The sequence below is a fragment of the Moschus berezovskii genome, chromosome 20 (assembly GCF_049115385.1).
Source record: "Moschus berezovskii isolate FMDL1 chromosome 20, NW_MosBer_1.0, whole genome shotgun sequence".
In the NCBI taxonomy this organism is placed as follows: Eukaryota; Metazoa; Chordata; class Mammalia; order Artiodactyla; family Moschidae; genus Moschus; species Moschus berezovskii.
Window position 1 is genome coordinate 41,246,327 of NC_142479.1, and position 24,569 is coordinate 41,270,895.

The 24,569-nt window shown below is 48.7% G+C and overlaps 1 protein-coding gene across 7 annotated transcripts in view; it reads right to left on the minus strand.

Annotated features, from left to right (window-relative positions):
* The window catches only part of GAS7 (growth arrest specific 7), a 204,920-nt gene that overhangs the window by 108,604 nt on the left and 71,747 nt on the right, over positions 1–24,569 (minus strand). The window contains exon 1 of one of the 7 annotated variants that reach the window (XM_055407100.2): positions 2,328–2,440. The exons of the other annotated variants lie outside the window; for them this stretch is intronic. The gene's annotated coding sequence lies outside the window, so the exon portion shown is untranslated. Of the gene's footprint in view, positions 1–2,327; positions 2,441–24,569 lie in introns of those variants that run through there. 7 annotated transcript variants of the gene reach the window in all.

Genomic DNA, 24,569 nt, shown 5'->3' on the forward strand with positions numbered 1-24,569 from the left:
GATCCACCTCCTCCATGGGATCACACACACTGATCAGCTGGGGAGCCAGCACTCTTGGAGCATGGTGCCTGGGGGTGAGGACGGCTGGATCCATTCCTCGTGTAAGCAATGCAGAGCTCTGCAAGGTTCCGGGGCAGGGGAATGCGTGTTTTGGAACCGCTGGGGAGGGTGCAGGGGGAGCGGGAAAGGATCACAGGTATCCTTCTCAATCTGCCCAAAGGGAACTCTGCCCTCAGGTCCTGGGAGAAGGGGATGCCACCTCTGGTTCCCTGACCTCATGCCTCCCAGCTGGCCTGCTTGTCCCCGTCTGAACTGCCCACTGCATCACCCCAGCTTCTCAAGACGATGCTTGCGTGGGGTTCTCCCCACTGAGAGCCCATCCTTCTTTCTTCCAGCTCTTCCTTGAAAAGGACATCCCCTCCCAGCCACCCACAGGAGACTTCAGGCTCACTGGGTCACCACTCCAGGCCAGCAGTTGCCATTTTTTGGTCTGTTTTGGAAGTCTGACCCACAGTAACAAGCACATTTTATTTCACAACCCAATAGACATGCAAAGCACAAGTTTCACGAAGCAATACTTGCATGTACCACACGCAACACACTCTGCTGTTTTCCCCTTTTCCGTGTTCGTTAATACAGTTATAGACACAGGGTGGCTAGTGATGCCTGCTTTAAGAAACACTGCTTTATCTGCTCGACAGCTCCTCTTTCTAAACTCCCCCCTTGACACCCACTCCCCACTCTCCATCATAAATTCCTGCAAGGGATTCCCTCATTTTGCACTTTCCTGGGCTGCCCAGAGAGACGTGCAAGCTCTTCATTTCCAATCTCTTAGCCCCAGACTGTACACCACTTGAGGGCACCCAGGATTACGACTGCACACATTTCCTCTTTTCAAGAACAGAGTTGGTGCTTTGCTCTACAGTAGAAAATAACACAACATCGTAAAGCAACTATACTCAAATACAATTTTTTAAAAAATAATAAAAAGAACAGAGTTGGGAATTCCCTGGCTGTCCAGTGGTTATGACTCTGTGCTTTCACTGCTATAAGCCCGGGTTTGATCCCTGACTGGGAACTAAGATCCCACAAGCCACATGGTACGGCCAAGGAAAAATAAAGAAAGAGAAAAAAAGAACAGGGTCCGAGTCTTTGGATCTAGAGCACTTAAAATATCAGTTGAATGTTTGATATCATGGAGGAGGGTGCCCAGATGACACTTTCTAAATGATGATAAAATTGTAGTGCATTTCAAGGCATACCCGAAACCCAATCTCCAGCAAAGCCCTCTGCTGCTGGCGGCAGCCTCTCCCTGTCACCGGGGAACGGAGCTGCGTGGATGCTCGTGGTTTCCAACCCCCTTGTCCTCAGAGGCACTGTACCCCCATCGGGGCCCCAGGGCTGTCATCAACAGGTTCACACCAGCTGGGACACTGACCCTCCACCACAGGGCTGGGGAAGAGATGCCCGCACTCCCTGGGGAAATGCAGCCTCAGAAGAGTGGACACAGCTGTCACACGGGAAGTGGCTGAATCCACTGAATCCAAGCTTTCCAGACTCCAACTTCCATGCTCTTTGCTGAAGCCTTAATGGCTTCTGATCCTGTTACGTAATCCTGGGTTCCTTACATGCCCCCCAACTTGTGACTTAAGAAAGGAGCACCCCCGAGTAATGGGCCCCCTCTTTGCAGCCTAGTGTGTATACCCTCAGCCATCCTGACCCCATGACAGACGTGCCCACAGGAAGCACGGGTACCCAAGTTAGAAGATCCTGGGGGGCCTGGTTCCTTCCCAGTCTCTCTGGCCGGCTGTGTGACACGGGCAGAGCGTGTGCCTCTCTGGGCTTCACCCTCATCTAGAGGTGAGGGAGTTGAACCAGCTGACTCCCAAGGGCCCTTCCAGGCTTCTCCTGACTATTCTACCTGCACCATGTGGAGCCACCCAGCCCCAACAGGGAAGGAAGAAAAGGCTAAACAGAGGAGGCGAAGTTCCAGACAGGGGAACCAAGTCAAAGTTAAAACAAGGAAAACTGACGCAGCACTCAGCTCACTGCAGACACCACCCTGTCCAGGGGCTGGCTCCTCTTTCAGGAGCCTCAGGTCCCCCCCCGCCGTGGCCCAGACTCAGTGAAGGAAAGAGGAACGGGGAATTTGTGGGGAAACTGAAGACTCACACTGCCCCCACCCAGCAGGAGGCCGTCCAAGAAGGCGCTTCCCGCAGGTGTGGCAGGTGTGGGGGCTGCCTCCCCGGCTCCACTCTCACCTTGCTCCAATGAGCTTCGAGCATCTGCCCCACAGACCAGTGGCACCGCCCTGGGTGCCCACTCACCTCAGCCCCGCAGACCCTCCTCCTGCAAAGCTGACCCACTGGTCATTTTCTGCCACTGTCTCCACATCCGCTGCTTCCCTGTGGCATCAGCTAATTCACTGTGCAAAGCAGCATTTATATATAGAAAGTTGCAGCCACGCAGGTTAGCATTAAAATAGAGACTTGACGTTGCCGTGGCAACCAAACAAATGATATTCAAAACGAAAGTAAGTATTCTGCAATCGGGTAAGCATGTCCACAGCCTTCCAGGACAGCTGCGCCGTTTCCCCCACGAGGCTGGGTGGGACAGCTAAGCAGAAGGGCCTGGTCCTCCATCAACCTCCTCCCTGTGAAGTCATCCCTCTGCTTTCAGCTGTGGCCGTGGCCCTCTGCACAAGCTCCTTCTTGAAGCCAACTCCTTACCCAGACAGACCTGAGGCCAAGACACGGAAGGGGTATGGTGACCCTGACCAGGTGTGTCCATCTGCAGCTCTACACCTTAAGACCAAGGGGAAGCAGCCTGTGTTACTCCCAAGGAAGCTTCTGGAAACAAAGGTGGCTTCTGTCACCTGTCGGCCACACGCTATCAAGAGACACCACTGAGCTGAGTGACACGTGGCAGGCAGCTTCCCCTCTCTGAGCCTCAGTGTAAAAATAAGGGGGCATACTACTATATGTAAAATTGATAACTAATAAGGACCTATTGTATAACACTGGGAACCCTACTCAATATTCTGTAATGGTCTGTATGGATAAAACAGAGTAGACAGATGTATATGTATAACTGATTCACTTTACTGTACACCAGAAACTACCACAACACTATAAGGACACACACTGTGTGTCCTCAGTAGCATTTGACTCTCTGTGACTCATGTAATGTAGCCCACCAGGCTCCTCCATCCATGGGATTTTTCAGGCAAGAATGCTGGAGGGTTGTCAATTCCTCCTCCAGGGATCTTCCTGACCCAGCGATCAAACTCGAGTCTCCTGTGTCTCCTGCATTGGTAGGTGGATTCTTTATCACTGAGCCACCATAAAAATTAAAAAGAAAAAATAAGGGGGGGGGGGATAAGGGACTGGAGAAGCAGCTTAGTCCCTCCTACCTCTGCAATTCTAGGATGTGCATCTTGTCTCCTTTCTCACTTCCTTTTTTTACTTTCCTTGTTTTCTTCGTCCCTGGACATATGCCTTAACCCTGCCACATAAGCCCTGCTATTTCTACAGCCCCCACCTCACACAAGAGCTCCTGGTTCCTGGTATGACATGTGGAATAACCCTCCACCAGTGCTGTTCAGCAATAGCCACCACCCAGGATACTCACAGCCATTAAGTCAAAAGGTATGGATTCTGTTATTCAAGGAGCCACCAAGAGCCGAGGGGCTTCAGACAACTCTCTGAGCCTTAATGAGACTCGATTACATATTTCAAAATCAGACATGATCTGCAATGACTAAAATTTAAAAGATGGACAATATCAAGTGCTGGCATGGATGCAGAGCAATGGAAATCTCATCCATTGCTGGTGGGAATGCCACTCTGGAGAGCAGCTCAGCAGTTTCCTATAAAGTTAAACATATACTTACCAGATGACCCGGCAATTCCACTCCTAGGCATGTACCCCAAAGAAATTAAAATACAGGTCCACACCAAGTCTTGTACACAAATGTTCATGGAAGCTTTATTTATCATAAGAACCCCAAACTGGCAACAACCCAAAGGATCTCAATAGGTACTAAAGAACAAACTATAGAACATCCATGCAATGGAATATTACTCACCAACACAAAGGAACAAACTACTGATATATGCCACAATCTGGACCCATCTCATAGATATTAAGAGGCCAGTCTCTAAAGGTTACCTGCTGTATGATTCCATTTGTATGATATTCTCAAAAATACAAAACTACTGTACAAGGATGGATGACCCGTAAAGGGTTATGTCAGAGAGGGTATGAATGCAAAGGGAGGCTAGGAGAGAAGATCTTAGAGAGATGAAACTCTTCTGTATCCTGGTTCAGGTGGTGATTACATAACTTCCCTGGTGGCTCAGAGGTTAAAGCGTCTGCCTCCAATGCGGGAGACCCGGGTTCGATCCCTGGGTCGGGAAGATCCCCTGGAGAAGGAAATGGTAACCCACTCGAGTGTTCTTGCCTGAATCCCATGGACAGAGAAGCCTGGTAGGCTACAGTCCACGGGGTCGCAAAGAGTCAGACACGACTGAGCGACTTCACTTCACTTCATACTATGTGTTAAAATTCACAGAACTGTATACCTAAAAAGGTCAATCTTATAGTCTAGAAAAAACTAAAATACATGTTACTTTCACCTTGAAAAAGAAAAAAAAAAAAACAACCAAAAACCACAGACAATGATGCTGTCTCCTTATCAAACAGATCATCAGTGGGCTCCTCCCAAGCAACAAAGATATAGTGTACAGCATAGGGAAATATGGCCATTATTTCGTATTAACTTCAAATGGAATATTTATATCTATAAAAATATTGAATCAGTATGTTGTATACCTGAAAATTATCTTTTATAAATAAACTATAATTTTAAAAAGGGAGGGGCCACCAATAAACTGTACAGTCCTGAGAACTGTTAGCTACTGATACTGCTTTTAATTACAAAGAGCCTCTTCTTGTTCTAGACGAACAGTTCTCCACCTTGGACCAGGAGCAGCAGCGTCACCTGGGAATCTGATCAGAAGTAGAAACTTTGGGGCATCAACCCAGCCCTCCTGAATCAGAAATTCTGGGGGTGGGGTCCCACAGTCTGTTTCTGACAAGCCTTTGGGGTGAATGATTCCAATGCATGCTGAAATTTGGGGACCACTGGCCTCTACATATCCATTAGATCCATCTAAGGCCAGTCAATACACAATAAACTGTGGAAAATTCTGAAAGAGATGGGAATACCAGACCACCTGACCTGCCTCTTGAGAAACCTATACGCAGGTCAGGAAGCAACAGTTAGAACTGGACATGGAACAACAGACTGGTTCCAAATAGGAAAAGGAGTACGTCAAGGCTGTATATTGTCACACTGCTCATTGAACTTACATGCAGAGTACATCATGAGAAACGCTGGGCTGGAAGAAGCACAAGCTGGAATCAAGATTGCTGGGAGAGAGTTCAATAACCTCAGATATGGAGATGACACCACCCTTATGGCAGAAAGTAAAGAGGAACTAAAAAGCCTCTTGATGAAAGTGAAAAGAGGACAGTGGAAAAAGTTGGCTTAAAGCTCAACATTCAGAAAACTAAGATCATGGCATCTGGTCCCATCACTTCATGGCAAATAGATGGGGAAACAATGGAAACAGTATCAGACTTTATTTTTTTGGACTCCAAAATCACTGCAGATGCTGACTGCAGCTGTGAAATTAAAAGACGCTTATTCCTTGGAAGGAAAGCTATGACCAGCCTAGATAGCACATTAAAAAGCAAAGACATTACTTTGCCAACAAAGGTCCGTCTAGTCAAGGCTATGGTTTTTCCAGTGGTCATGTATGGATGTGAGAGTTGGACTGTGAAGAAAGCTGAGCACCAAAGAGTTGATGCTTTTGAACTGTGGTGCTGGAGAAGACTCTTGCGAGTCCCTTGGACTGCAAGGAGATCCAACCAGTCCATCCTAAAGGAGACCAGTCCTGGGTGTTCATTGGAAGGACTGATGCTGAGGCTGAAACTCCAATACTTTGGCCACCTCATGCGAAGAGCTGACTCTCTGGAAAAGACCCTGATGCTGTGAGGGACTGGGGGCAGCAGGAGAAGGGGACCACAGAGGATGAGATGGCTGGATGGCATCACCGACTCGATGCACATGAGTTTGGGTGAACTCCGGGAGTTGGTGATGGACAGGGAGGCCTGGCGTGCTGCGATTCATGGGGTCGCAAAGACTAGGACACGACTGAGCGACTGAACTGAACTGAAGGTCAGTCCATCACAGATCCATCTGGCCCTTCAATGTCTAAAGTACAGATGCAGACAACGTCTTTTCCCACCTCCTCCTTGCTCACTGACTCTTCCTTTTTTCCCCTCTCTCCCCGCCTCTGCCTTTATTCTGCCCTCAGGCCAGCTGTTGCTTTGCAGGGAGAAGCAGGGGCCACAGCTCTAACTGACATGGAGTCATGTGTCCTGATGGGATGCCTGGAAGGAAGAGTCACTGTGACCTCAGTCTTGGGAGGAGTTGGGAGGACCAGGGAGGGGCCCTGGGCTGCACACATCGCTGCAGGCTCTGCAAACACTCTTCCCTTCTGACCTGGCCGCCCACCTCCTACTCTCAACGCTTGGAGCACCGCTCCAATCAAACCCTGGAAAGGCACCACATCCCGCTTACCCCAGAAGGACAACTTCAAAGCCACTTCACATGGACCCTGGCTCCGAAGCCACACAGAGATGATGGATCACAAAGGCAAAATCAGAACCATATGGACTTCGTAGTCGGCAAAATAAACAGAATTACAGCATCAGGGTTGGGGAGAAGGAAACCGGGGTCTGAGTGTCTGGCCCAGAGCCTGGGTTTGGTGGCCCCCAGCACGGGCTGGGCTCCCTGGCCTCTCCTCCCTGCCCACAACGCCCACAGTGCTGGGGCAGCCGGCGTGCTGCTCCTCCTCACCGAGGACTCTAAGCAAGGCTGCTTCAGCTGACGTTTACTGAGCTTTTATATTCTCTTTTATGGTTCACTTGAAAATAGTTCAACTTCTTTTCTAGTTTTGTACAAATATGCACAAGCATACTCTGCCACTGGTGACAGCACCAGGAGCCTCGGGGAGGGGTCAGGGGGAGCAGCCGTGGCCCCCACAGTGCTTAGTCGCTCAGCTATGTCTGACTCTGTGTGACCCCATGCACTGTAGCCCCCCAGGCTCCTCTGTCTGTGGGGATTCTCCAGGCAAGAATTCTGGAGTGGGTTGCCATGCCCTCCTGCAGGGGATCTTCCTAACCCAGGGATCGAACCCAGGTCTCCCACATTGCAGGTGGGTCCTTTACCAGCTGAGCTACCTGGGACGCCTTACCTCTGCCCTCTTTTACACCACCGGCCCCTTCCTCCCAGAGAGAACCGTGCTGGGTATACAGCCAATCGTGCTGGGTGCACCCACTCCCGGCCTCATTCTCATCACAGAGCAGAGAAGTTCTTCCCCAGTTTCTAGGGAAACAGCATGGTGGTTCATGTAGCCTGTGTTTCTGAACTGGGGCAATTCTGGGGACATCTGGCAATGTCTGGGGACATTTACTGGCTGTCATGATGGGGGTAGGAGCTACCGGCAGGAGTATCGGTTCCCTATTGCTGTCCTGACAAATACCCACAAATTCAGTAGCTTAAGGCAACACAAATTTCTTAGAGTTCTGAATTTCAGAAATGGGTCTCAGTGGGCTAGAGCCAGGATGTCAGCAGGACCATGTTCCTGATGGAGGTTTTAGGGAAGAATCTGTTTCCTTGTCTTAAAGCTTCTAGAAGCCACTTGCATTTCTTGTGCTCCTGGCCCCTTCCTCCATTTTCAAAGCTAGTAACAGTGAATCGAGTCTTCTTCATGCTGCTTTTCTCTCTCTGAAAAATGAAAGTGTTAGTCGCTCAGTCGTGTCCAACTCTTTGCGACCCTATGGACTGCAGAACGCCAGGCTCCTCTCTCCATGGGATTCTTCAGATAAAAGTACCAGAGTGGGTAGCCATGTCGTTCTCCAGGGGTTCTTCCCAACCCAGGGATCGAACTCACATCCTTATGTCTCCCACATTGCAGGAAGATTTTTTACCATCTGAGTCACCAGGGAAGCCCCTGATCTCTTTGGTTTCTTTTTTTTTTTTTTGATGCAGGGGGGGCAGGTAGTGAGTAGTATATGGAATCTCAATTCCCTGAACAAGGATCCAACCCTCGCCCCCTGCGTTAGAAATACAGAGTTTTAACCGCTGGACCGCCAGGGAAGTTCCCTGGTTTTTCTCTCTTTTGTCCTCCTCCACTGGTAAGGACCCTAGTGATTATACTGGGGCCTACCTAGATAATCCAAACTACTCACCTCCAGGTCAACTGCTGTGCAATCTTTTTTATTTTCTTGCTTTGATATTTTTTAATTATGAAAATATGATAACACATGTACAGGAGACTTGGAAAATACAGAACAAGGTTACATATAGTTCCATTATATATAACAATTATTATTTTAAGTAGATAAATAAGATTTTTTTAGTTGGCATTTCAATATCAAACTCTCAAAAATTAATTGAATGAATAGACAGAGAAGTACAGTAGACCCGAAAAGCACTGAGAACCAATTCAACATAATCAAGATTTAAACAATTTTCACACGGTAATGGAATACAAATTTTATTCAAGTTCCCACAGACTATAAACTAGGAGACACTGGAACATATTCAGGGACATAAGACAAGGTGTGATTTGCGATCTTAATTCCATCTGCAACTTCAATTCCCTGGACCATGTGACCTAACACATTCACAGGTTCCAAGAACGGGGGCTGTGGACATCTTGGGGGGTGGCATGACTGTGTCGACCACTGGTATCCAGTGAGTAGAGGCCAGCGATGCTACTAAACATCCTACAATGCTCAGGACCCCCCAGCCCACAACCAGGAACTATTCATCCCCAAATCCCCAAATGCCAGTAGTGGCGAGGCTGAGACATTCTGGTACAGCCTAACACTGACCAGGTTCCCAGTGACCCTGACTCAAGTCTATTTCTATGGAGAGACCAACCACTGGACCTTAGGAGAAGTTGTGACTCACGATGAAGGAGGAACACTTACCATTCTGTTAAATAATTTAAAGTAGATTCTGTGTTCCAAGATCATCCTCGAATGATTCTTTTTTGAAAGACATACAGGCTTTAAAAACAAATAAAATGCATTCTGCCCACTGAAGGCCCAAGAACACAGTGGACATAGATCATTTAAATCTCTTTACATAAACAACTTCAAATAACATGAATAATTCTGCTTTGCTGTCTGATATGCTGTTTGGTCTCAGAAATCCCTGAATTAGCAATCTAGAAGTGCTCACACCCCCATGTTCTCTCTCCTTTCTCCCAGGAGGGCTGAGCCACCAGCAGCTGATGAGAATACTTAATGACCCAGAGGTCTCAGTCCCCACAGCAAAAGCCCTCCAGCCCCTGGGCTCCTGTGGGTAGCCAGGGGAGCCCAGCATGGGTGAAGCCACAGATGCTGGGGCAGCCTGGGGAGGGGAGGGCTGTGCAGGAGAGCCCGTCCAGCCCTGCAGACCGAAAGGGTCAGAAAGGATGCACCCCTACATAGGCAACCTCCATCCTACCCCCTGGGCCATTCACCGGCTGGGTCTCCCAGAGTGGGTCAAGAAGCAGCAGCAGAGATCAAGTTGGTGATGGCTTCCTGGCAATTCCCTGGCAGGGACAGGCAGGACTTGTGAACCCCACTTTTTGTCATTCAGACAAAGGAGTCCCTACTCATTTCCACCTCCATCAAAATGATGAGCAGAGGCATGGTGGCACCTGGCATGGGTACATGTGTCCACATGTGTGTCCCCATGTCCTGCAGCCCAGACAATCCCCTGCTCTCTGCTCTATACCTAGTGCTTATTTAACTTCTCTGTGGCAATCATCCAGCATTTTCTGCCAAAGCCACCATCTCTGTCCCAAAGCACGTGAAACACCAGCTAGAGTGAAGCCAGCCCCGTGAGTGAGATACCCTGGCACTCAGGGCCTCTTGCGCCAAGGTGTTGGCCACACAGCACACCATGTGTGTCCACCCATCTGTCCTGCAAGCACTTGCCATGCTTCTACTATGCTTGAGACACCATCTAGACCTGGAAACCATAGCAGCCAAGACACAAGGGCCTTGTCCATGAGGAGCTTAACTCTACTGAAGGGAGAACAATAAAGCTTGGCTCCAAACATGGATGAACGTTATCTCATTTAACAGGCAAACCAACACTGGAGGCAGGTGAAAAACCATCTTCACTGTCAGATGATTACAACCACAACAATAAACACATAACACGACAGTGTGTGGCTCAATGTCCTCATCAGTTTAGGTACGTTCACTCATTTGGTCTCTACCACAAGCCTGGAGGTAGGATCTGGAAGCACAGATGGTCCCTGGCTTATGGTGACTCTTGTTGACTTCGACTTATGATTTCTTGACTCTACGATGGTCTAAAAGCTCATGCATTCAGTAGAAACTTGCTGAGCTTGCACAGCTGGCTCCGGGCCTCTTAGTGAGTCACCTCTCCTGTCACCTGCTCAGTGTGGCAGCTTCCTGACCGCCACCCAGCACAGCTCAGCCACTGAGCAGTCTCCCTGCCAAATGCCTCCTTCTGGACCCGGGCCCCAGGGCTCCCACCTCCAAGGGGCAGAGAAGGGCCAGAGGGATGCTGTCTTCATGTGGCTCTAAGAGCCCCTCTGTGGTTCAGTCCCCACAGTGAGTCACCTCCCTCCATGGACCGTTGCCAAAGAGAGAGCCCCATTGTGGTGGGAGCACCAACCCCCACTTCCCTTTTCCAAGCACGGCTTTCACCAGATCGAACATTAGTCATGTAAATGCCAACAGAAGTTCAAAGACGCTTTGATATGAGATTTTCTAATGCAAGCAGCTGCCGCTGCTGGACACAAACCTCTTGGCTCCCTCATCCAATCCCCCGCTTTCGGGACCTCTGGGGTCAGCACCTCCATCTCCTGTGACATGTGGGGATGTGGGTGTCTTGTTTTCACACTTGGATTTTTGCAGCAGAGGGAAAGCCTCAAAGGCATGACCTGGTATCTCCAAGCACAGTGATCTGGGGGCCTGGAAACCACCCTGGGCTCCAACAGCATCCCACATCTCCAGGAAACACCAAGCCAGAAGCAACTTGTGACAGTTATCCTCTCAGTGTGCCTTCCCCCAATGCACCCCTACTTCTGCTGAGAGTGCCCAGATTTTCTTTGGGGGTACATCTTTCCCCCATCCCGTCATCATGGTTTGTGGAGACAGGTGGCCCTCACCTCTGTAAGGAGCACAGTCTATTCCCCAGGCCACAGTGACTAGCTCTGGAGTGGGCAAGAGACCCAGGTGCTCAATTCCTGGATTTTAGTTGGAATTAATGTAAATGCAAAGCTGCTGATGGTTATCTTGACACCCTACGGGAAAAACCTCTTGAGTATGGACACTACACAGAAGAAAAAAAGAGCTGGTGAGGGACAGAGAGAAGAGATGGGGGAGTAGGGAGAGAAAGACATCAGATTGCTGATACTGAGTAAGTTGCTTGATCAAACCATGCCTGAAGCTGACATTCTGGGACTTTTTCAGTTACACCAAACTATAAATTCCCTTTTTGTCTGAAGCTGATTTGAGAGGTATTTATATAAGATGAAATAGAAAGATCTGTGCCTAACATTCTCTCAGCAGAGGCCAGGGCATGATATCAACAGCAGCAAAATCTAAAGAACATAGAGCAGAGAGTATGAGAGGTTCAGCCCCTTCTATCAAGGTAAAGTCTTCTTCCAATGAGACGTGCATTCCCAAATATCCTCTGTATTAGTTTCCTACGACCACTGCAAAAAACTACCATAAAACCAAGTCTCAGTTCAGTTCAGTCGCTCAGTCGTGTCCTAGTCTTTGCGACCCCACGAATCACAGCACGCCAAGCCTCCCTGTCAATCAACAACTCCTGGAGTTCACCCAAACTCATGTCCATTGAGTCGGTGATGCCATCCAGCCATCTCATCCTCTGTCGTCCCCTTCTCCTCCTGCCCCTAATCCCTCCCAGCATCAGGGTCTTTTCCAATGAGTCAACTCTTCGCATGAGGTGGCCAAAATATTGGAGTTTCAGCCTCAGCATCGGTCCTTCCAGTGAACACCCAGGACTGGTCTCCCTTAGGATGGACTGGTTGGATCTCCTTGCAGTCCAAGGGACTCGCAAGAGTCTTCTCCAAAACCACAGTTCAAAAGCATCAATTCTTCGGCCCTCAGCTTTCTTCACAGTCCAACTCTCACATCCACACATGATATATTCTCTCACAATATATATTTCTCTCAAAAGTGTATATATATATATATATTCTCTCAGTTCTGGAGGCCAGAAGTCCAAAATCTGTATGACTGAACTGAAATCAAGGTTTTTGGCAAGGCCACGTTCCCCTGGAGGTTCTAGGGGAGAATCCTGTCCTTGCCTCTTCCAGCACCTGGTGGCTGCCAGCCTCCCTTGGCTTGTGGCCACATCACTCCAGTCTCTGGCTTCCTGGTCAGATTCCTCCTCTTCCGGGCACAGTAGCATCTCCTTCTGCCTCCTAATAAGGACATCCAGCGCTGCATTTAGGGCCATCTAGGATAATCTCCTCATCTTAAAATCCTTAACTTAGTCACATCTGCAAAGACCCTTCTCCCAAATCAGGTAACATTCCCAGGGTCTGGGGATTAGAATGTGGACACACCTTTGGGAGCCATTCTCAGCCGTCTCCCCTCATCCTGGCTGAGTCAGACCATCATGTGAATGTGGATGAGACACGTCACGGTACACACCTCCTAGGCCTCACAGGGCCTGCCCGGCTGGGCTCCACAGAATGGCGGGGAACTTCTAGGCAGGCTGAGTGGCACTAGGAGAAGAAATAACCACAGAGTCTTTAAAAGAGAGTCAGAGTAGAACACCCGCAGGGAGCAGAGTGCCAGGCACAGCCCAGTGTGGCTTGCACCCCTGGATGAGGTCTGTTCAGGGACGTTTTGGGGAGCTGGAGTCAGGGGGCTATCTGCTGAGGGATAAAATGCAATATGACCTCAGATCAAGGTGAGGCTAATTAGAACACACCCCCACATGCACCATAATGTCCCCAGTGAGTGGGAGGGTTGGGGTAGGATGGGGGAAGGCATCCCCTTTGTACTGGAAGCAGGAAGAAAGGAGGGAAAATGAGAGTGTGATGTGTGAAGGAAGCCACGTCCAGCTGGGCTGTTTCTTACAGCTGCGATGATTCTGGCCTGTACTTGCTGTCAAGGGGGCCCTGGAACCAGAGAAAAGGAAGGGCAAGACCACCCACTGGAAAGAACCAGACCTGTAGATCGCAGGTGTTCCCCGGCCGGGTTAGGGAGGCTTGCCTCTGGAGTGACACCCCACCCCCACTGTGGCGAGAGCAGAGGCTGGTCACACCTACAAGAGTATGTGGGTGGACTTGGATCTAAGTGGGGTGTCCAGCCTCTGCCAGTCCCCAAGAGGACTCGAACACCTGGGGAAGGCCCCCCTCCCAACTGGAAGCTGCCCCCACAACGTGAGGAGCTGGGTCAGGACATGCCCACATCTCCACGGAAACGCCCAGAACAAAATCAAACTTTTGAGCTTCCTTTGTGGTCTGCTGACCTGGTTGGTGAGGCAAGGTGGGGTTCCCCAAAGCATTGTTGTTTAGTCGCTAAGTTGTGTTCAACTCTTCATGAACCCATGGACCATAGCCCACCAGGCTCCTCTGTCCATAGGATTCTCCAGGCAAGATACTGGAGCAGGTTGCCATGCCCTTCTCTAGGGGAATCTTCCCAACCCAGGGATTGAAACGGAAACTCCTGCTTAGCAGGCAGATTCTTTACCAATGAGCCACCAGGGAAGCTCTCCAAATCACAGGCATTCCTATAACACCGACAACACTCAAGGCAGTCCCTTACAGGGTGCCCAGGATGGCCCAGGCAGGCTAAGAGACCTGTTTTTAAATAACGCCACACTCATTTTAAGGGCTCTTCTGGAAACCCACACACAACTAGCACATAAGGACTGCGTGGTCCCTGTCATTCTGCACGGGCAGCCATGATCCACTTCGGCTCCTTGCAGGCCACCAAAGGCCTCCCCTTCACTCCTCCATACAGACTACCGCCCCCGCCCCCGCCCCCGCCAGCTTACTTCTGGCTGAAAAGCTCCCTGGAGACCCACACAGAATAAGCAGGCCACCCGCCCAACCAGCACCACGCCAGAATGTCTGTCACTCTCCTATCGGGGGAAGTTCTGTAAGAGTACAGCTTGGACACTGCAAGTTGCTCTGCCCTGGCTGGGGGTGGGGGCCTCGATCAGAGATAAGAAACCATCCCCTAGAAGCTGTTAGGGAGACCCCCAACTAGGAGACGGCTAACTCTGTAACTGAGAGAAGCTGATGGCAACATCCCATAATCTTGACTCGGAGGTGTGGTCACGTCACATTCTGTAAAGAGCCGGGGTGTGGGGTCTCTGACACTATCTGTACCAAACAACCTTGGCCACTTCTGCACGAAATAGTCTGGGCCTGTGATCTGTCCTTCAGAATGTCATACACCCCACAGCTGAGACTGAGGCCTCAGGTGAAAAGACCCACCAGCTCCTCCCAAACCTCTTAAGCTGCTTCGTGAGCAGCTCAGTGAAATCACACCAGAATCGAGAGAGGGCAGCCCCCCAACACAGTCTTGACAGGCAAGCTCATCCCAGAAGCAGCATCAGCACCCCACACCCCTTCCCTCAAGGGCTGAAGGAGCCTGGGTTCTCCTCTGACCGGAAGGCAGCGACCAACAGTGTGAGGGTTCCCAAGATCACCCAGGCCTGGTTATTCACTAGGAGGACTCACAGAACCAGTATGTAGCCATGATTTATTATAACACAAAGATACAAAAAAAAAAGAAAAATCAATAAAGGGAAAAGGTGTCTGGGGCTAGGCCCTGAGGAAACCAGGTGCAAGCTTGCAGGAGTCTCCTTCCAGAGCAGCCACACAAGATACACTGAATTTGTCCAGCTGTGATGGGTAGGAAGTGTGTGGGGCTTGGTCAGGGGCTAGTCCCATAGGCGGGCTTCCCAGGTGGCTCAGTGGTAAAGAATCCACCTGCCAATGCAGGAGACGCGGCTTTGATCTGTGGGTCAGCAAGATCCTCTGGAGAAGGAAATGCAACTCCAGTATTCTTGCCTGGGAAATTCCATGGACAGAGGAGCCTGGTGGGCTACAGTCCAAGGGGTCACAATGAGTCAGAGACAACCGAGTGACTGAGCACACACCCATGGTCCCACAGGCATCCTCTGCCTGATACAGAGCAAAACCCCAGACTCCCAGAAGGAAAGCAGGTGCTCGGTATGAGCCACAATGTCTGAAAGAATGTAAGAGCCACCCTAATCACTTCTGGAATGGTGGGAACCCTCCCTAGATCCAAGTGACATCAGCCAAAGGCCAACACTGCAAGCAAGCTCTGTAAGGAGAGCAGTCCTGGGCTGGCTCTGTTAACGGTTTCTCCACACTGGACATAGAATATTCCTTAAAAGGGACCTCTCCTGCTGTCTGGCTGGCCCATTCAGTGGCAGATTTCTGACAATGAACCCTAGGCAAGTGACAAGTCTCTAAAACCCTTGTGCTGATGGAGAGCTCACTGTCTCTCAGAGCGTGCTGGCCTGTGGTTGGCCTGTGCTCATCGACAGCATTTTTCTCCCAGGAACTCTGGCCTGCAACTGCAATATTTCACATTGATGAGCACTTCTTATAATCACCACCACTTACTCTCTATGTCAGGCACTGGGCCCAGCATGTGACACACATGAGCTTATTTAATATAATATTCATGGTTTACAATGGTGTCAACTATAGCTTACAGGCATGCAATGACTTGCCCAAGATCCCATTTTAACGGGTGTGAGCCCTGGTCTATTTGACCCTACAGCTGGTGACCTTGAACCCCCTATTATCCAGCTTCCCTTGGGAGCTCATCTTTCACTATCATTTTTGGCATGACATCATACCACTCTTGTTTACTTAATATTTTTAGTTGACTCCTTTACTGAAGAAAAAAAAAACAAACACATTTTATTTCTCAGAAAATCTTAATAGTATTCTCTGAATGGAAAACTAGTAACATCTGCCAGAAATCTACAGCACAAAAATAACTGCAACAACAACAACAAAAAAACAAGCGATACTGCTCAGTCGTAACTAGGCAGTACTACCTGCCGAGGCCTGTTCTCACCCAGCACCACCCCAAACTCTCCTTAACTGAGAGCACAGAAAAAGAAAACACTTCTTCTTTTGTGATTTAGTGGTTTGGAAAGTCTTGCCTGTGGACCACCGAGACGCACCTTTGCCCAGTCTTCTGGAACACACTACATGGTTACCCAGCGTGCTATAGGAACCGGCCCCGTCTGGCTCACTGTCAGGCAGCAGGGAGGAAGGCGCTGCTGGCTGGTTCCCTGTCTGCCCCATGCCCCATCCCACATCCCAGGGCATCTTCCAGCTCCTCCCTGCCCCACTGGCTCATCTGTTCTCCAGCCTCTGCGGCCACTGTGCCCAGGAATCAGCTCCCACTTGGGGCAGGTGCCCCTTCTGCTCCCAGCCTGGGCCCCTGTTCTCCCTCATCCCTACTTTCTGCTCCCCTGGACTCCATTCAGCTGGCCTTGGCTACTGGCCTGACCTCAGGGAGAGAAAATGCCACCAGAGATGCTGTTCAGTTCAGTTCAGTTCAGTCCTCTGGCCAATTTCCTAAATCAAGAGGGGCTGGGAGGGAGAGGCAGAGGGTCTCTCACAGGCAAGTCATGATCTGGGATGTGGGGGTTGGTGTGGGATGAGTGCAGCATTCTGAGGTTGGAAATGTGCCTTTTTTCTCAAATAGGGGATGACATTCCTGATTCCCACTTCCCCAACACCACATGATCTTCCGATCCAACCCAACCACAGGCTTTAAGGAGCCATCCAATCAGAAGCAGAGGGTCCCACTCAGAAACCATCCAGAGGCAGCAGGCAGGAAGGCACCAAGGAACTCCAAGCATAGAAAAGCAGTGGGATGGCTGAGAGCTCAGGCTGATGAGGAAAACAGACCCAGATTCAAGTCCTGGCTCCACCATCCCCCTAGCCAAATGACTTTCCACATCTGAGGCACAGGATCAAAAATCATACAAACCCTGTAGGGTAGTTGTGAGGTAGTGGGAAGCGCCCAGAGTCTGGGCTCAGTAACATCATTTGTGGAGCTGGGCTCTGAGTCTGAAGCCAAGAGCAAGAATAGGAAACAGCCGAAGGCAGATTACTCCCCCACATGTGCAGAGAACAGCCTGTGAACAGAGAACAGCTGGAGAGGTGGGGCCCAGCCCAACAGGTGTTTGTGTCAGGGAGGTGAGGGCTTAGCCTGCAGGTCAGGGGCCTACCTGTCAAAACCAGGAAATGTCCCATGAAAAAAATAAAGACTGCAGTCATCTTATGGTTTGAAAACCCAACAGGGCCGTACAAAAACTGTCCTGACAGGATGAAGAAAATGTTGCCATCTTCCCCGTCATCCTCGAAAGCAGTGGTTTTCAGCCTGGCTGCCCATGAAAATCACCTGGGAGGTTTTTTTTTTGGCTGCACCACACAGCTTGTGGGAACTCGGTTCCTCAACCAGGGTCACGGCAGTGAGAGTGGCCACCAGGGAATTCCCCATCTGGGAGCTTTATAGCCACCTGCATGCCCAGGAATCTCCTAGCCCGTGAAACTAGATGTCTCAGGGAGACACCTGGCGATAGCTGCGTTGCAAGCTCAAAGGTGAATCTAACATGCAGCCAACAGAGCTGCTCGGATGTCTCTGCGGCCACCACCTGCCTCATGAGGGTCAGTAGCAGACACGACCTGGTCTACAGCTTGTGCAGCCAAGGTTAATAATAGGAACGGCTGAGGCCCCAGGATGCAAAGCCAGCATGCAGCCTGCTTTGACCATCATCTGTTCCACAACAGCGATGCTGGCCGGTGTGGTCATCCTGGGCCTCCTCTCAGGGCAGCGTCACCTCTGTCCATCCTGGGAAAAGCCAAAGGCCGAAGATCACTGAGGACCAGGCAGAAGGTGCTAGAGAAGCAGGTAGGGAGAAAAAAGGCACATTCTGCTCACGGTCTGCGAACAGCCCCAGAGGCATTCAAGTTTCGATCTTCCTGCTGGGTAAGAGGTTATTCTGGCTTAAAATACCCTTCCTGTAAAGTCCTGGAGCTACCCCATGCCCAGAGAAACCCCAGGTTCCATCACTTACTGATAGAATGATCTTTCTGTCTACCAGCCTCCTGGAGCCATAGGAGCGATAGTGAGCGTAAGGCAAAGAAAAGAGGGGACCGCTTGCCAGCACTGTTCCTGGGGCAGGGAGACTGTGGACAGAGGCTTGGGGACGGACCAACGTGCATGGACTGTCTGGCCCTAGGACTGGTGCATTACTGGCTTACCTGCCCACTGGTTTTGTGCCATTTCTCTAAAAAGGGGGAGAGGGGCTAAAAAGAAGTGAGCTGGTTGTCAGGGTGTCACAGTTCCCAGGCTGTTATGATTCCAAGTGTGCAGAGTGACGTAGTCTCGCCCAGGGTGGGCAGCCAACTGGAGATTTAGGAGACCCTCCCTGGCCGGGGACCCGAGTGACAGCAAGGCGAAGGCTCGCAGGAATGAGGCAAGGAAATGGGATTTTGATTGCTCAGATTAAGTGTGGCAGGGCTGGAGAACAGTGACAAGTGACATGTGAATCACAAAGACGAGGGCTTCCCAGGATTTGACGTGTCCTAACAGGCCCAGTGGCTCAGCCTGAGAAACAGGAAAATGGGGAAGAGGATGAAACACAGCTTGAGGCTAGCTGATACCCCTCCCCAGCCAGCGTGGGCTGGGCTCTTTCACGGTCACTGGTAACAATCCTGGAAGTCAGAATGGTTTTCATTCGAGCCTGTTCTCTAAGTCTAGAGTTCCTCCGTTGTCCCCGAGGCCCTGGGGAAAGCCAAGGTGTAGATGACAAGATGACAGCACGAATCCTTGCTCCAAAAAGTCCAGTCCACACACCAGCCACAGTGAGCTGGTTAGGAACACAGCATCCAGACCCTCCCCTGACCTCCTGCATCAAAATCTGCTTTCTGCTAAGCGCCCCAGGTGACCTGTGCTCTGGTTCATGTTTGGGAAACTCTTATTTGCAGCAGAGGCTCTTTGTCGGCTGCACAAGGTATCTCTCAAGGCACTATCCACATACTGAAGCATGTAACAGCCACATAGACAGCTGAGTGAAGATTTTAGAGGTGGTTTCAATTTAGGCTCAGACAGTAAAGAATCCACCTGCAATGTAAGAGATCCAGGTTCGATCCCTGAATTGGGAAGATCCTCTGGAGAAGGGAATGGCTACCCAATCCAGTATTCTTGCCTGGAGAATTCCATGGACAAAGGAGATAGGCAGGCTACAGTCCATGGGGTCGCAAACAATTGGACACGACTGAGCGAGTAACACTTTCACTTTTTTTCCCCTTTAGGCATCTCACGCTGACTCCTACCCCTGCTTCCCGGTCAAATCCTTGGCTACTTCCTCGGTTCCCCACTCACAGATCAACCAAGGCAATCGCTGATTAAAATGTCTCCCCACAGCCACTAAACTTGATAGAGTAACCTTTCCAGATTTATTTGCCCATCTGTTCACTTACTTATTAAATTGTTTGCCAGGCTTGTTCAAACACTGAGTGGGCACCTACTATATGTCAGGCACTGAGAAGCAGCAAATATATGACCCAGTCAGGTTCTGGGAAGAGTCTGCCTTCTGAAAAGAGAGAAAGACGGCAGTCGGGCAGTCATGGCGCAGGGTGACGGATGGGTGCAGTGCTAAGTGGAAAAACTGAGGGGTCCAGAAAGGCATCTTAGGAGGAGATGCTGCCTGCAGGCCATCGTAATGACATGCTTTCTATTTACCAGGCTTTTTGCTTTACAATTTCTGCTTCCTCCTGCTTGCATTCTGTTGGATGGACTGCATTTTCTTTATTTTCCCTCCAACCCCACAAGCTTGGTATTAATAGAGTCTATTTATACTACTTAGGTGGTTACACTGACATTTTTTACATGTACACTTGACTTCAAGCATACAGTTAATCGATAACTCTTTTCTCCTTCTGAATAATACAAAATCTTGCAGTGCTTTCACTTTGATCTCCTCAGCTGACCTAGGTGTCTGGAATTTGAGTTGGCAGAAGGTGCTGTTTTCTCACAAGTCCTGGAACCGCCTGACTTTTTGCTATCTCCTGCCACTCATTTTTCAGAAAAATTTCAAATTGACTCATGAGGAAATAGAAAACTTGAGTAGATCTATAATCTTCAAAGGATTCGATTCTGCGGTTTACAATCTACCTTAAAAAACGATAATGGGTTTATGTGGTTTTACTGACAAAGTTCTCTTAAACCTTTAAGGAAAAGGCAACACTTACACCATCTCTATCAGAAATAGAAAAACAATCGATTCCTTTTAGAATACTCTGACACCAATCTTCAAAGCAAAACAATGTAAGAATTAAAAGCCTACCTCTTAACCTCACAGAGCACAGGTATAAAGATCCTAAATACACATTAGCAAATTCTGGGGATGGGCGGACCATCTTATGCTCTCCATAAAGAAAAGTTTTCCTAAATAAACAGTCTATGCTGGTGTTCTTGCCTGGAGAATCCCGGGGACGGGGGAGCCTGGTGGGCTGCCGTCTATGGGGTCACACAGAGTCAGACACGACTGAAGTGACTTAGCAGCAGCAGCAGTTAATATATGCATTTGACTAGATTACAATTTAAAAATGCCACATGACAAAATATACCATTTAAAAAATACGAAAAAGCAAGGCTTAAATGACAGCGTGATGAAAAAGTGAGCAGGGTGTGAATAGGATATGCACAGGAGAGGAAATCTGAAAGCAAATACACATATGAAAATATACACAACCTCACTAGCAATGAAGGGAAAACAAACACAAGTTAAATCTGAGGTGCAATATTTCACACGTTCAGATGGCAAAAATAAGTGAGCTCTCTTGGCAAGGGGAGTGGATACTGTATACTCTGTGGATAGCATTACGTGTATATTTGCAAAACCTCTTTGAAAAACACAAAATCCCAAGTGGCAAAATCCCAAGGAACATACTGAGACCCAGATAATCTCACAGAAGTGCACAAGGAGAAATGTACAGTTGTTTCTAATAATCTAAAAAGTCCACCCACAGGAATCAACTATGAGATATGCATGTGCTAGAAAAATGAACCAGGTCTACATATACTGACCTGGATAAACTTCAAAAACATGCGTAAAGAAAGCCAATCCCACCAAGAGAACTATATTTCATGTACGTTTCAAAAGACATTAGACATTAGTAAATATTTACTGCAGATGCATGCTGTTGCTGTGGTTTAGTCACTCAGTCATGTCCAATTTTTTGTGACTGCATGGGTTGTAGCCCACCAGGCTCCTCTATCCATGGAATCTCCCAGGCAAGAATACTGGAGTGGGTTGCCATTTCCTTCTCCAGGGGATCTTCCTGACCCAGGGATCAAATCTGTGTCTTCTGCACTGGCAGGCAGATTCGTTACCGCTGAGCCACCAGGGAAGCCCCTGTAGATGCATACATGGTAATAAAAATTTTAAACATGTTCATGGAAAAGAGGTTACCTCTGCAGAGACAAGGAGAAAGGGGAATAAAACCGGAGGAACACGTAGGATTTTTTTTTTTTTTTTTGCTTTAATGCCGAGTAATTGTTAAAGCTGAAACTCCAATACTTTGGCCACCTCATGCGAAGAGTTGACTCAACTGGAAAAGTCTCTGATGCTGGGAGGGATTGGGGGCAGGAGGAGAAGGGGACGACAGAGAATGAGATGGCTGGATGGCATCACCAACTCGATGGACATGAGTTTGAGTGAACTCCAGGAGTTGGTGATGGACAGGGAGGCCTGGCGTGCTGTGATTCATGGGCTCACAGAGAGTCGAACACGATTGAGCAACTGAACTGAAAGTGTTATTGTCACCCTGTATGTTGTCACCCTGCAAAGTACATCATGCAAAATGCCAGGCTGGAGGAAGTACAAGCTGGGATCAAGATTGCTGGGAGAGATTTCAATAACCTCAGATATGCAGACAACAACACCCTTACAGCAGAAAGTGAAAAGGAACTAAAGAACCTCTTGATGAAAGTGAAAAAGGAGACTGAAAAAGCTGGCTTAAAAGTCAACATTCAAAAAACGAAGATCATGGCATCCAGTCCCATCACTCCATGGCAGATAGATGGAGAAACAATGGAAACAGTGACACTTTATTTTCTTGGGCTCCAAAATCACTGCAGATGGTGACTGCAGCCATGAAATTAAAAGAGGCTCACTCCTTGGAAGAAAAGCTATGAGCAACCTAGACAGCATATTAAAAAGCAGAGACATTACTCTGCCGACAAAGGCCCATCTAGTCAGAGTTAACGGCTTTTCCAGTAGTCACGTATGGATGTGAGAGTTGAACTATAAAGAAAGCTGAATGCCCAAGATTTTTGAACTGTGGTGTTGGAGAAGACTATTGAGAGTCCCTTGGACTGCAAAGAAATCCAACCAGTCAATCCTAAAGGAAATCAGTCCTGAATATTCATTGGAAGGACTGTTGTTGAAGCTGAAACTCTATACTTTGGCCACCTGATATGAAGAACTGACTCCTTGGAAAAGACCCCGATGCTTGGAAAGACTGAAGGTGTGAGAAGGGGATGACAGAGGATGAGATGGTTGGATGGCATCCCCGACTCGATGGACTTGAGTTTGAGTGAGCTCCGGGAGATGGTGATGGACAGGGAAGCCTGGCGAGCTGCAGTCCATGGGGTCACAGAGAGCTGAACATGACTGAGCGACTGAACTGAAGGTGGTACTTCTAACTGACATGTGGCAAGTGTTGATACCTGTCGAATCCAGAGATGGTGATAAGCACAGGAAAAATGTTCAACATCTTTAACCCTCAGGAAAACACAAGTTGAAAGCGCAATGAGAAACTACTTCATACTCACTAGAATGTTAAAAAAAAAAATCTTGGCAAGGAACTAGGATAATTGAAAGCGCATAGGTTGCTGTGAGTGACGAGTGAAGTGCAGAAACTAGTTTTGCCGTTTCTTACACAAACATACACTTACCATATGATCCAACAATTTCACTCCGAGGTATTTACACCAGAGAAACGAAAACACGCCTGAAAGACTTACATACAAAAGTTCGGAGAATTACTCATAATAGCTAAAAGCTGGAAACATCCCAAATGTCCATCAATTGACAAATGGGTTAAGTTTGGTTCTAGGAGTACGGTCAACCAATGAAATTCTACTAAGCAATAAAACGGAATCAACAACTGACACAATATGGCTAAATCTCAGACCTTATCCTATACAAGGAAGCCAAACTTCAAGGGTACGAAGCCAAACTTCAAGGGTACAAAGCCAAGGTTCAAGGGTACAAACCGCATGATCCATTTCTATGAAATCCTCAGTTCAGTTCAGTCGCTCAGTCGTGTCCGACTCTCCGCGACCCCATGAATCACAGCACGCCAGGCCTCCCTGTCCATCACCAACTCCCAAAACTAACCTATAGGGCAGAAAGTAGAGCGGACCCGAGGAGATGAATAGGAGAGAAACTGATTGCAAAAGGGTGGGAGAACTTTTCAGAACCATGTTCCAGACGTCAGTTGGAGTGGCAGTTACTCACTGACCTAAATTGTGAGAACGGGTAAATTTTATGGCAAATAATAGCTTACAGTACATTTATTTATGGTAAATTATGATACATTTGGGCTTCTCTGGTGGCTCAGACAGTAAATAATCTGCCTGCAATGCTGTGCTTAGTCGCTCAGTCGTGTCTGACTCTTTGCGACCCCGATGGACTGTAGCCCGCCAGATTCCTCTGTCCATGGGATTCTCCAGTCAAGAACACTGAAGTGGGTTGCCATTTCCTCCTCCAGGGGATCTTCCCGACCCAGGGATGGAACGCCTGCATTGCAGGTGGACTCTTTACTGTCCGAGTCACCAGGGAAGTCAGGAGAAGCAAGGCAGGAGATCCCTGGGTTGGGAAGATCCCCTGGAGAAGGGCATGGCAACCCACTCCAGTATTCTTGCCTAGAGAATTCCATACACATAGGAGCCTGGCGTGCTACATTCCATGGGGTTGTAAAGACTCGGACACGACTGAGCGACTAACACTCACTCATTTTTTTCATGATACACTTACGGTAAATTATATACTTTACTGTAAAAGATGTAAATTATAGTTGATTTTTAAAATAGGGATATAGTAGATATATATGTTATAACTTCTTTTTTTGGTGAAAACTAAGTGGGTTTTAGAAAATATTGGTCATTAACTGCATATCTTGCAGAGCAGGAGGCTTCAGGAGAAAAACAAAGAACTAAGAAGGTGCCTAATGCTAAATCCTATCCTTTCCAGTGGAAAGCTATTTCATCACTGCAGCAGTCCTATTAGAAACCCAAGGGTCCTTTGAGATTATCAAGTTCAAGTCTCTCATTTTCAGGAAAGCAGTGAAATTTGTCCAAGATCACTGCTGCAGACATTTGTTGCTTAAGCTGCAAAGTGTCCT